This window comes from Pinus tabuliformis, chromosome 8 (assembly GCF_031772625.1).
Source record: "Pinus tabuliformis cultivar Carrire ecotype Pingquan chromosome 8, CPIR1, whole genome shotgun sequence".
NCBI lineage: Eukaryota > Viridiplantae > Streptophyta > Pinopsida > Pinales > Pinaceae > Pinus > Pinus tabuliformis.
In genome coordinates this window covers 1,608,189,196-1,608,200,953 of record NC_142294.1, presented here as the reverse complement: position 1 = coordinate 1,608,200,953, position 11,758 = coordinate 1,608,189,196, and the positions used below count along the sequence as shown (strand labels likewise).

At 36.8% G+C, this 11,758-nt stretch overlaps 1 pseudogene; it reads right to left on the bottom strand.

Annotated features, from left to right (window-relative positions):
* Nucleotides 1-821: 821 nt before the first annotated feature.
* LOC149242190 (NAC domain-containing protein 68-like) lies at nucleotides 822-4,095 on the bottom strand (annotated as a pseudogene).
* Nucleotides 4,096-11,758: the final 7,663 nt, after the last annotated feature.

Here is an 11,758-nt window from a genome sequence, read left to right as displayed (position 1 = left end):
AAACAAACTTTGTATTCACTAAAAAAACAACTTGTTACAAAAAGATCTTCCTCTTAATAGAGGGATTCACCAAGTACTTCCAGTTCCATACAAAAAAAATTACTCTGTCTTCTCCTGAACATACTCTGTTTCAGCTTGCAAAATATTACACTGCTGTGTGTAAAATTACATATATTTATATTTCTGCATATTTCATTACAAAAAAAAACTTACATTCCCTTAGCGCTGCTATGCATATTGCATTCAACGAATAATCAACAAAGCTACCCTCGCACTGTTGTGCGTTACATTACACTTCAATCAACAGAAAAAAATCCATGTGCTACTGCGCTATATTGCATTACAATCAACCAAAAAAAATTTCCACCGTACCCTGTTCTTCTATATTCACACTGCTTCACAATACCCTGGTCAACACTATTGTGTGTTGCATTACATATTCAAAAAAATAAAACGAAAACAACATAATGATATTACCATTACTCTTGTGCCATACTCCCGTCAATTTAAAAACATTAAAATTAAAACATTTCACCTACAATCTACGAACCAACGTAAATCACATTAATTGTTTTACTGGCGGTCAAAATCAAAAACTTCACGTCAACTCCATGGTGCTGCAGGCCTGTACATTCAGTTGTTGACTTCCATCGAATGGCTCCAAACCAAGCTTTCAATCAAACGACTGCAATCAATATCGCGCAGCCTCTTCATACAGCAAGAGCTAACCAGCCTGACATAGGGCATTAAATGCCCGTATGGAGGTCGGCTATAGCATGGATGTCGAATGGATGTTGAGGGGGGTCATCCTCCATGCATCATTATTCCGGCGAGAACAAACCACCGTTTCCGGGAACGCGGGACCCGCCATCCACGCGCTGGCACCGGGACCCATTTTCAAACAGCCACCTCCCCTCGCGCCCAAATACCATTTTCATTTTTGAAAACTCTCTCCCGGTTCGAACCTGCTCTGCGTATCCTCTGCAACTGTCTGCGCATCCTCTGCAACCGTCTTTACATGCTCTGTGCATCCTCTGCAACCATCTACGAATCCTCTGTGCTAGTTAGCTCTCGCCCTCTGCGCATCCTCTGCAACAGTCTGCGCATCATCTGCACCCACCTCGCAGGCAATCCCGGGCGCGAGGTAAAAATACAATCATGCTCTCACATTCCAATTATGCAAAATCGATAATCTGCTATCCTTTGCTTGTTATCGCTGCTATCCTTCAATTCCAGCCTTATATTACATTAAAAATATCATATTTTTACAACCATTCAAAAAGTAGTTCGGACAGAAAGAACCTAGTCAATTTTTAAAGGGACTCCTTCAAGAAGCCGAGCATCTGCAGGAACAATATCTCCAAGTTTAATCGCTAGACCTACAAGTCTTATTAATCATTGCAAAAAATGTAAAGAAGAAACGAGCATCAGAAAGGCAGAAATTCCTTTACATGACCTCTGATGAGTAATAGGGCAACAGACCATACCTAAAACATAATGAGCAAAAAAGAGCACACATATTAATCGGGAAAAAAATGTAATTTAAGAGAGAGGATGTAATATTTCAGTGCCACGTCTGAAACAATTAGGACAAGAGAGAAAATAACATGGAATCACACACTATATTGACTATTGCCGAAAAAAAAATCTTATAGAAAACAACTCTGCTAATAATCTAAACAACCCATTAATGGTCAGAAACGAATGCTCAATCGAAATGAACTTATTAAACCACTGGTGCAAAAATGAACCCAATCGGCCTCATCTATTTGATTCAATTTGATTCAATCAAATACCAAATCCCAGCAGAACCCAACATTACATTATTCACTGATTCATATAACACATCACCTCTCAGTTCCATGAATCCTAACCTGCTCTTGAAGCATGTTATCTTCCTGTGCAGACATCCATGAACCCAAAGCCTTCAGAGATCAATCCTGTTCAATAATTACAGAATACTGAAACTAACAATAACTCATAGCTAGTTAGTTGGGATGCACAAAGAAGTTGATCAGACATACCTGTTCAGACCATGTAACAAAATGTCTGTCTCCCCGAGACTTATCAGGATTATTACAGTTGTTATTGACGTGGAACTGAAACTGCCCAAGTGGATTCATCTCTTCATTCACTCAACATTCATTCATTCACTTTTCTGCTCCGAAAGCTGCATCACTGATTTTGGCATGGCCATACAGACACTGCCCTCTATTGAGCGCTGGTTTGACACTACTGTTTAAAATGTACTTACTCCTCCATTTGCCAAAGCAATGGACATCGCTGCTGCAGCTTCCATGACCCATGATAAAGGATTCCACATAAAGCCCAAAAATTTCAAGAATTTACTTTCCTGCAAAGAAAGTAATTAGAAATAGAAACAGGGTGTGAGAAACTAGTTCATTGTTTCATGCTATTAAGGGAGTGTTTCTATTCCAAAATCTTAAATGACTGCCCTTTCCTACATCCCAAAGACCAGAGGAGGAAGATTATGAATGTATTTGAACCAGGTAAAGATCATTCCAAGGAATGAGGAGCATTGTGGAAGAAAGCTTACCATTTTCTATTCAAGCTTGTTGGGTCCAAAGAGCTCCAACCGCTGCTGTATTTCATTAGATGTCAAGCCTTCCCGTTTGCATTGAAGGTTTACAAAAACCTCCTCAATAGGGATATTTTCCTGCATTGACCACAATAACACAGTTAGGGTCCACAATAACATAGTTAGGGTCCGGCCTGAATACAGAAACCTGTATCTGCTTAAGAAAAAATCCTAAACCCAAAACCAGCTTGGTCAAAAGCATCTTAGGTCCGCCATTCAAAATTTATAGAAGACTCCATACAGATTAAGAATCAAAGAAGACTTCATATAGATTAAGAATCATGTGGCATGACAAATAACCCAAATCAAGAACAAATCAACACATAGACCGTCCATACTAAAATTATACGTTGATTGTGGCTGTTCCTGCAAGAAATTCTCCAGTCTGAGCATGGTAATACAAAGAACGCAATCATCCAACTACATTAAGAAGAATATGTTCAATTAGTATACACAAAATAAATGACAGAGCAGACAAGAAAATATAGAATCCAGTCCCTAACTTTTATTTCATTCTCTAACTATTTTCGAATGGCCAAATCCAAGACAAGGAAAAACAATTCCCAGCCTTTGGGCCTTAGAGAATTGATAGAAGAAAATACAATAATTCTTCCCATAAAAAATGCAAATCCAAACATTCCACTGACAATAGCTTCAATTGAGTAATCAATCATTTAAGTCCTGTGTCTTTTATTTCTATTCCAATCCAATACAGAACCAAAATCTGTAATTGAGGATTCAAGAATTCAACACCAATATCCTTATTGCTAATGCCCATATGAGCAAACAGGGGAAGAAACAGAAGGGGGAAAGCATGGAACATAACAACCAAAAGCCAAATTGACCCAGCGAACTGTATTTCCAAAACTACCGACTCAAGACCTTACAAAGAGGACAAAAGAACTTACTCTTAAGTTGCCTTTCTTCCTTGCAGGTCTGCTAACATCAGCAAGACGGTATTCGTGCATGATCCAATTTGTCTTTGTGCCTTTGGGTGCTTTCCCAGCATAGAAGACAAGAGCCTTCTTGATGCCCACTTGCTTCTTTCCACCTCTAGCAGTAATGGGCTTATCAGCACCTATAGCTTTCTAGTATCCAGAACCAGCATCCCTATTGGGCCTTGGTCCATTCCGGTACTTCCTATCCCTGGAGTGAAAAAATACCATTCCTTCTCTCCAAACAGGGCCTTCTCTGTAAACAGAAAAAATAAAAGAATAGGCTCTTCGTTAAGTCCTGAAATCCGTCTGATCACACCTTCTATAATCTGTTTAGAAATATGGGTACAAGGATTAGAGGGGAGAAATGAAAAATATACCTGGAAGTTTCCATGGATCATATTTGTAGAGATCCACTTCTGTTATTATAGGAACAGGGATCATCTGAGAGGTTGCCTTCTTGCACAAGTAATGCACAACCAACTCTTCATCTGTAGGGAAGAATCTAAATCTAGGAGGCAACTGTAAGTCAGCTTCTGCATTTCTTCTACTCATACCCATGGTTATGTTTATCCTAGTGTTTTCTTCTCAATACTCCTGAGATGCTCTGGTCATCTCTACTAACACAACATATAATAAATGATGCATCATTACAGTAATATTTCAGTCTAGACAACCTTGTCATGTCTGCTTAGAAGAATATTTTAAAATGGCATTTTTGAAAAATAATTTATGAACACAAGGTAGGGATACCTTTCATTATATCCACAACTGGAGATGTTGCAGGAGCCAATTGTTTTTCCCTCTGGTATGGAACTGCAGGAACTACAGGATAAATGGCAATTAGTCAAAGCCACTGTGAAATCAGACATTATAACATCATCTTATAGCAGCACTAACTTTTCACACTAATAATATGGAGTTAGGGCTATTTTGACACCTTCATAAGAAATACACTTCAAAAGGTAACAGATATGGGTTTGGGAACAAAAACATTTCCCATTTTCATAGGACTTTAGCGAATGTAGCCAGCTACTCATTGGGTTCAAACAGTTATGTTGGTAAAACTCAAAACTCAGAAAAGTGCTTATGCAACATCTACTAAGTAGCTTCTGTGCAAGAAGTTCTTGTTTCAGGGATTTGGATAAAGAACAATGAGGTGGGGAATCTTTACAGATGAATTGGAGCCAAGAGATTGAGGGTTCTATTTTAAATTGAGATACATAGACAGAGGTTTCAGTAATAGGGTTGGGTCTTCAGAATATAAACCCATGTCATGATCCATATTTATCAAGGAGTTGTTGGATTTTCTTTGCAACAGATTTTGCATGTTATTATGTTTCTTTCAGCAATGTATTGATTATACCAAGATGAAGTATTTGAAAGTCTATAATACTGTTTTGTGCATGGGTAGGAAATATTGAAGGGGAGATAAGGAATTATGCTCTAAATGTGTTTATATCTGGTGGGGTCTTGAGTGTAAATTGTACACACTACAAAAAATTGCATTTCAAGTGGTGTTCAATATTTATAGTATGAATTGTTGCTCATATGTTTAGTCAATATTCGTGTTCCCTCATTTGTACTGGGATTTGAAGAATGAAGAAGTGGGACTTGATCAATGAGTTGGAGGTTGAGGACCCAGAAGGAATGATAGAGTTTTCAGCGGAAGATTTGACATGGACAGAAGTAGCAGGAGACCAAGTCGCGATTATTCCATATTGTTGACTTGAGGATTTTATAAGTGGAAATCAAATGAGGAAAAGTGCACCTACTCAATTTGTTGCTAAAACTCGACGAATTAAAGATTTGAAGGATATCAAGAGGACAAATTCTTCAACATATCTAGAATATGTTGTGTGAGTCTCTCTCTCTCTCTCATATATATATATATATATATATATATATATATATAATTTTTATTTTAAGTTCAGTATGTCAAACATGCATAAATATTTTATTTTATTTTTGGTAAATTATTGATCACGGATATTGGTGTGCCTATGGTCCAAATCATGTACAATCCAGCAATGTAGCTGAACCTGGATCCACAACTAAAAAACGTCTTCCACGTCACAGCATAAAAATTGGTTGTCAGTGTCACTTTATTATGCAACGAGTTGCTCTTAGACCAAATGATGCCGTTCTAATATATATAGCATGTAGACATATTGATGACAAAAATGTGGTTTGTCATGGAAATGAGGCAAATGACATGCCCAAGAAATTCAATTTTGCACCGCATTTAACAAAGCATATACAAACTATTGTTGAAGATTTGGTTCGTGATGGTTTTAATGCTACGATGATCTGGGAAAATTTTATCTATAATTTAAGGTATGGATCTGGTGAGTTGTTCACAGGGGCACCTCGAGATTCTTTCATGACAAGAAAGGATGTGTCAAACATGTACAATAACATCAAGAGGCTAGAGTATGTGAAGCATGAAAGTGATCCAATGAGTGTGGATTGTTGGGTTAGTGAGTGCCGAGAGAGCTTTTTCTTCTACCAACAACAAGATGTTGTTATAAACATCCCTTTCATTATAGGCATACAAACTAAGTCGATGCTTTCAATGATGGTGAAATACTCACACAACAACATGTTATCAATGGACTCCACTTTTAACACTAACAAATATGGGGTAAACATATTTACCAAAACTTTATTTTTTCAACTTTATTTCAATGTCATCCTCTTATATGCTTATAATCTTGTTTTCTTATTGTAATGCAGTATCAACTGTACACCATAATGGCTTTTGATGATCATCACAATGGGATTCTAGTGGCATGGGTAATATCATCACGGAATGGTACTCCTGATATTTGTAAATGGATGTCACAATTATTTGCAAATGGGAAAAAGGAAAACCCAGATTGACATGTCCAAGCTGTCATTGTAGATGATGCAGCAGTGGAAATCGAGGCATTAAGGTGAACCAGTTTTTTCTTTTTAGAAGAGATAAAAAGCAATAATGTTCAAGGATATTCTCTTATAATGTTATATTATTTCAGGACTTGCACAAACTATACACTATTATTGTGTGTATGGCATGTCCGTAAAGCGTGGTTGAAAAATGTTGGAACCAAAGTCAGGGGAAAGGAAAATAAAGTCTGTATCTTCTGTGCTCTAGGATTAATCATGCATTCATGTGAAGATGCATCCGTGCAACATGAAATTCAAAATTTCTTTGATGAATTCAAATAAGAAACTGTGTTTTTGGATTATTTTGCAACCAACTGGTTAAACAACAACAAATTATGTAAGTTTCTTAAAGTTGCATTTTATCATTTTATTTTGTAATTGATCATTTTCTATTGTTTCTTCACATCTAATATATGTTTTTTTTCCAGATATGTGGGAAAAAGCATATAGGGACTTCCCACATTCCAACCAAGATACTAATAATGCTATCGAATCTTATCACCGGTATCTAAAGCAAAGGTACCTCTGTGAGAAGAGTAATGTGTCCCATAGAAGGGTGGACTGGCTGTTGCACCTATTATTAAAAAAGGTTAATTTGTATTACATTCACATGCAACGTCTAAAAAATGTTGGTTTTTTCCGAGCTTCAAAAATTGAGTAACAAATAAATTTAAGTAAGTGCAAAGCAAAGAATATCCCAGATGAAGATTTTATGGCTGATGGAAACAAGGAAAGTGAGTATTTGGTTCGTAGCCAAACTATGGCAACTCATGATACATGGTATCATGTCATCTATAAAGGACTGAACCTAAACTTTTGTAATTGCAAATGGGCCCTAAATGGCAATATTTGTAAGCATATTCTAAAAGTTGTGATTTTAGTGACTAGCAATGTTTCAAGGGGAAATGAATTGCCTAATGTCTCTAGGTCTATTACAGAAGGACCTGGATATTTACTTGATTTAAATGAATCGTTTGTAATGAGCCCAGAAATTGAAATGAACCTTCCAGCTTCTCCTTCCACTGATTCAACCATTGTAAGGTCAGATAACGCCCTAACAATCGATGAGGAAATTAAACTTGTGATGTCATCAACTCATAAGAGATTGAGGGGTTTATTACAAATAACACCCACAACTTTGGAGCAGGCATATGCACTAAATCAATTGGTAAAAAATGTAAGCCAAGAGTACAATAATAAGAAATTTGATGTTGTAACTCCATCCAAGGTCACTACCAAGAGGCAACATAGTTTATTGAGCCCAACAAAAAATGGGGGGCAAAGTGTTCCTGCATTGAAATCAAGAAAATATGGACCACAGTTTCTAAAGGTTGGACGGTGTCGTGGAAGGAAAAGAAGCATGAATGGACAATTGGAGATTTCTTCTACAAAAGAAATCAATCTAGACCACACATCTAGAAGGGTACAAGGTTCTATTTTGCAAAATACTGGTATGGAAATGTCAATTGATGTATCATTTTATGTGAAATTCAAAATATCATTATCTTCAATGTCTTCAATGCAATTGCATAACGTGTTTTTTTTTTTGTTACAGCTGAAGATTCCACATCTCATAATACTTCAAGATTCCAAGTTCGTTTATTTCATGAGAATAACGTGGATCCAAATATGAGGGGTTCATTGATTCATTTTCCATTTGATTCACCACGTCCACCTCTCCCGTTTGATCATCGAACCCCCTAGTTGTTTCCACCAATTGCACCAAATTCATTCATTGGGCAGCCTACTTCAACCCATAACATTTTGGTTCCACACCCTAGGGTGATGCCTCCTATTGTACAACCAGTCGGATTGTATCGCCGCTTGAACTCTATACAGGAAATAGCGGGTGAAGAGAACAATCAAAGTGCCAGCAATCAATGGCGAGATGACAAATATTCGAGCTGATGAGTATTCATGGATATAATATGGGCATAACCCTATAAAGGGATCTCCTAATCCAAGAACATGTTGTGTGCATGATGGGTTGAAAATGTTTTTGGATACGTACAACATTATCTAATTTCAATTTTGTATGGTTATCGTATTGAGCTATTGAAATGTTTTTGTTGAACTCAAAGCATATAAAATCTCAGTGTAAATGTTGGTTGAACTCTAACAAACTCCAGGAAAAGGTTATTTGCCTTTTTGCTACTATAAGCTTGATACATCCTTTTTTGATAACAGTATAGTGTATTGTACATAAAGGCAGAATTGGAACTCTTTTATTGTAGATGTTATTTTGGCATGTTGCTTCAATACAAAATGAATTTCAATGAAAATTGGTGAAAATTATTGACATGCTCAAAGTCAGTCCTTTGGTGTCTGCAAATGATTGAAAATTGTGGAGTTGGAATCCATCTATGCATACTCAATGCTATGTCTTTCAAGTCCAATGTTTCATGACTCATGAAGGAAGGAAGGACCTAGCAGGATAAAAACAATTATTGTAGAGCTATGTTGCAGGAAATGTACCCCCTGCATACCAGCCACATTTCAGTACAAAAACTCCAAAACAAGGCTGAAACACGCCTAAAATACATTTCAGTGGGGCTGAAAAAAGCATCGTATTGCTTCTTACTTTTGGTGAAAAAACTGCGTGACCAGGATTTTGGATCTAAAATAAAAAGGTATCTTTTAAATCATGAATCTATATTCTAAAACATAATGTTAAAACTGAAAATTTCACTGTTTACTAATTTGAGGGGTCACATTTCCATCACATTTCTGTTTCAAATTCAGGTTTCCATTTCCCCATATCATGCAACTTAGTTATAGAGGTATTCCTACTTCACCAAATTTCGTCATCCAACATTTTCCTTGGTCGTCCATGGCCGCATATTAGGTGTATTGTCTCTTCCATCTTAATTAGAGAGATCCAATTCTGCCATTAGGAGACAGTCCACATATGCTGAAGAAGGAATCTAAACCCCTTCAGCCATTACTTCCCTTCTAAACTTATTGGCATCCTCTAATTAAAATGGCCATACTCAAAAAAGTCTCTCTCTTGTTCCAAAATAGTATACTATCTAATACTTTGTTTGGAGACAGAGTTTAGTCCAATTCCTAGCCTATCCATTTTTTTCTTGGCAATGGCTAGGAGGCCAAAAATTTTGGCTCAAACAAAGGGTGTTAGAGCTAGCAATCTACACGTTGGTATTTTATCATCTGGTAAAGAGTTCATTGGTTGAGTTAATTCCTTTCTTGAAAAACCTTAAAGTTAAGAAGTAGGGAGAGTCGAACAGCAACTTGCCCTCAAACTTCACAAGAGGGGACCACCACAGTTGGTGATCATGAAATGACATGCCATATCTGAGAAACTAATCCTTCTAGGAAAGAAAAATCTTAACAACCTCACAAGCCTTCCAAATGCTCTTCAAACCACTGTTCATCTCGTTATCAGTTACCACAAGGTGAGTTTCCCCATATTTCTTTTGAATTCTTTTTCAGTTTGACCATTTTTCATCACTTCCCAGGCCTCCATAATGATATTTCTTACTTAAACATTGGGAGTTACAGATAACAGGCCCAAGGATCCATGCTTGCTGACTTACTGTTTACATTTCCATTTCTACCCATTTGCAGTTGCGCTTTTTGCTCGGTTTCCCTGCATTTTTGATGGCCTTGGAACTGTAAACTGTTAGTGTATGTGGAGATTTTGGATTAGATCAAATAGGGAATGGTGGTTCTAACTTCTAAGTTACCGTAGAACATGGTGTTCTCTGACTGGAATTTAATTTTGTTGAAGAGCATTGCCATCATCATGGGGAGGGGTTGGTGGTTCATTTATGCCAAGTAAGTTTTCTGATCAGTTGGGTTGTTGTGCCAAAATATTTATTGGAATGAAAAGAACCTAGATGATCCTAATGGTGTTATGGCCAATAACCCAACTGCCCAAAATTCAGTGACAGTTTAAACTGATCTTGCGTTGCAAATTGTTTGAGCCATGCTAGGATTGGATAGTGCTGCTTTGAAAGATGATTTATGATTTCATGTTTGTTATTGCAACTAAAATACTTCGTAGCCTTCCTTTCACGGGAGGAATCAAACAATTTCCATTACCTGTTTCTTGCTATGGTTTTGTCATTTCTTTTGGTCAGTGTATTCAAAGTGTTTCATTTTGGGGTTTTATTGCTTTGCTTCCTCATGATATGACTTTTGGGCTATTCTTCAGTAGGTCTGGTTGGTTTTATAGTTGCAACAAAACACCTCTAAGGATTTCTTGCATAGTGATTTTGGCATGAAATGATCAGCTGCTCTATTAAACAGACAGGGTCTCATTGTATAGTATTAGAGACAGGAGGGATTTAATTTCAAGAGCTATGTTGGAAAGATATTGAATTTTGTGAGAGTAGAAGAGACTGGCTTACTGTGGGAAACCATTGTGAAGTCAACCTGTACACAACTTGGACACCTGCATTTTTCAGAGGTATGCTAATCAAGCTCGTTCCAAATTGTGACATTTGACCTTCATATTTTTCTGCTTTGGGCTTTTTCTGTTCTTGAATTTTTGAGTTAAAGAATGCACTCAAAATTTTGAAAGTTTGCAGTTGCCCCGTAGAATTCTCAAACAACACTTAAACTCAAGCAACGAGTACATGCTACAATATCATTTCTCTAAATTTTTTTGTGCTTCATGTTTCCAGGAACTTAATCACCAGGCATCACCGAGCAGTTTGCGTGGCAATCGACTACAATCTTGAGATGATTATTAATTTTTTAATCTTTTACATGAGATGACATGTACACTATGGCCATTGAATCACCCTTATTCAACCATAGCTTAAGTGGCACTCATTTTCTAACAAAGAGTCACCTAATTTTAATTTGTGTTTGGATTCCAATTCGTACCCTTCTTTTCACTTGCAAATACTCTCTTGTATATGCTTCACAAGCTCTACCAATAATAGAGAAGTGAGTGTCCAAGCATGATATTTTATACAACATAGGTGCTCTCTCATTCACTTATTTGGTGTGTCATTTTTTAATAGAGGCGATTTCTCTTCATATGTAGCAATGTCTGTGCCCACTTTGAATATGTTTGCTTTTATTACAAAACCTAGCCTAGCCTACCTGGCATGAGATCCAATGTATTGTTGATTGAAATGATAAGATGCACGAATCTAATAGGTATTTGTTTGATACATATATAAATAAACTAAAAAACAATTAATCTTCTTCATATTTACATCTTTATAAGTCAACAAGACTTTTGTTAGAGGACCACAATGTGCATATATTTTGACTGCCACAATGTGAATATTATCATCATTTTCATGTGATCATGTGTAAACTT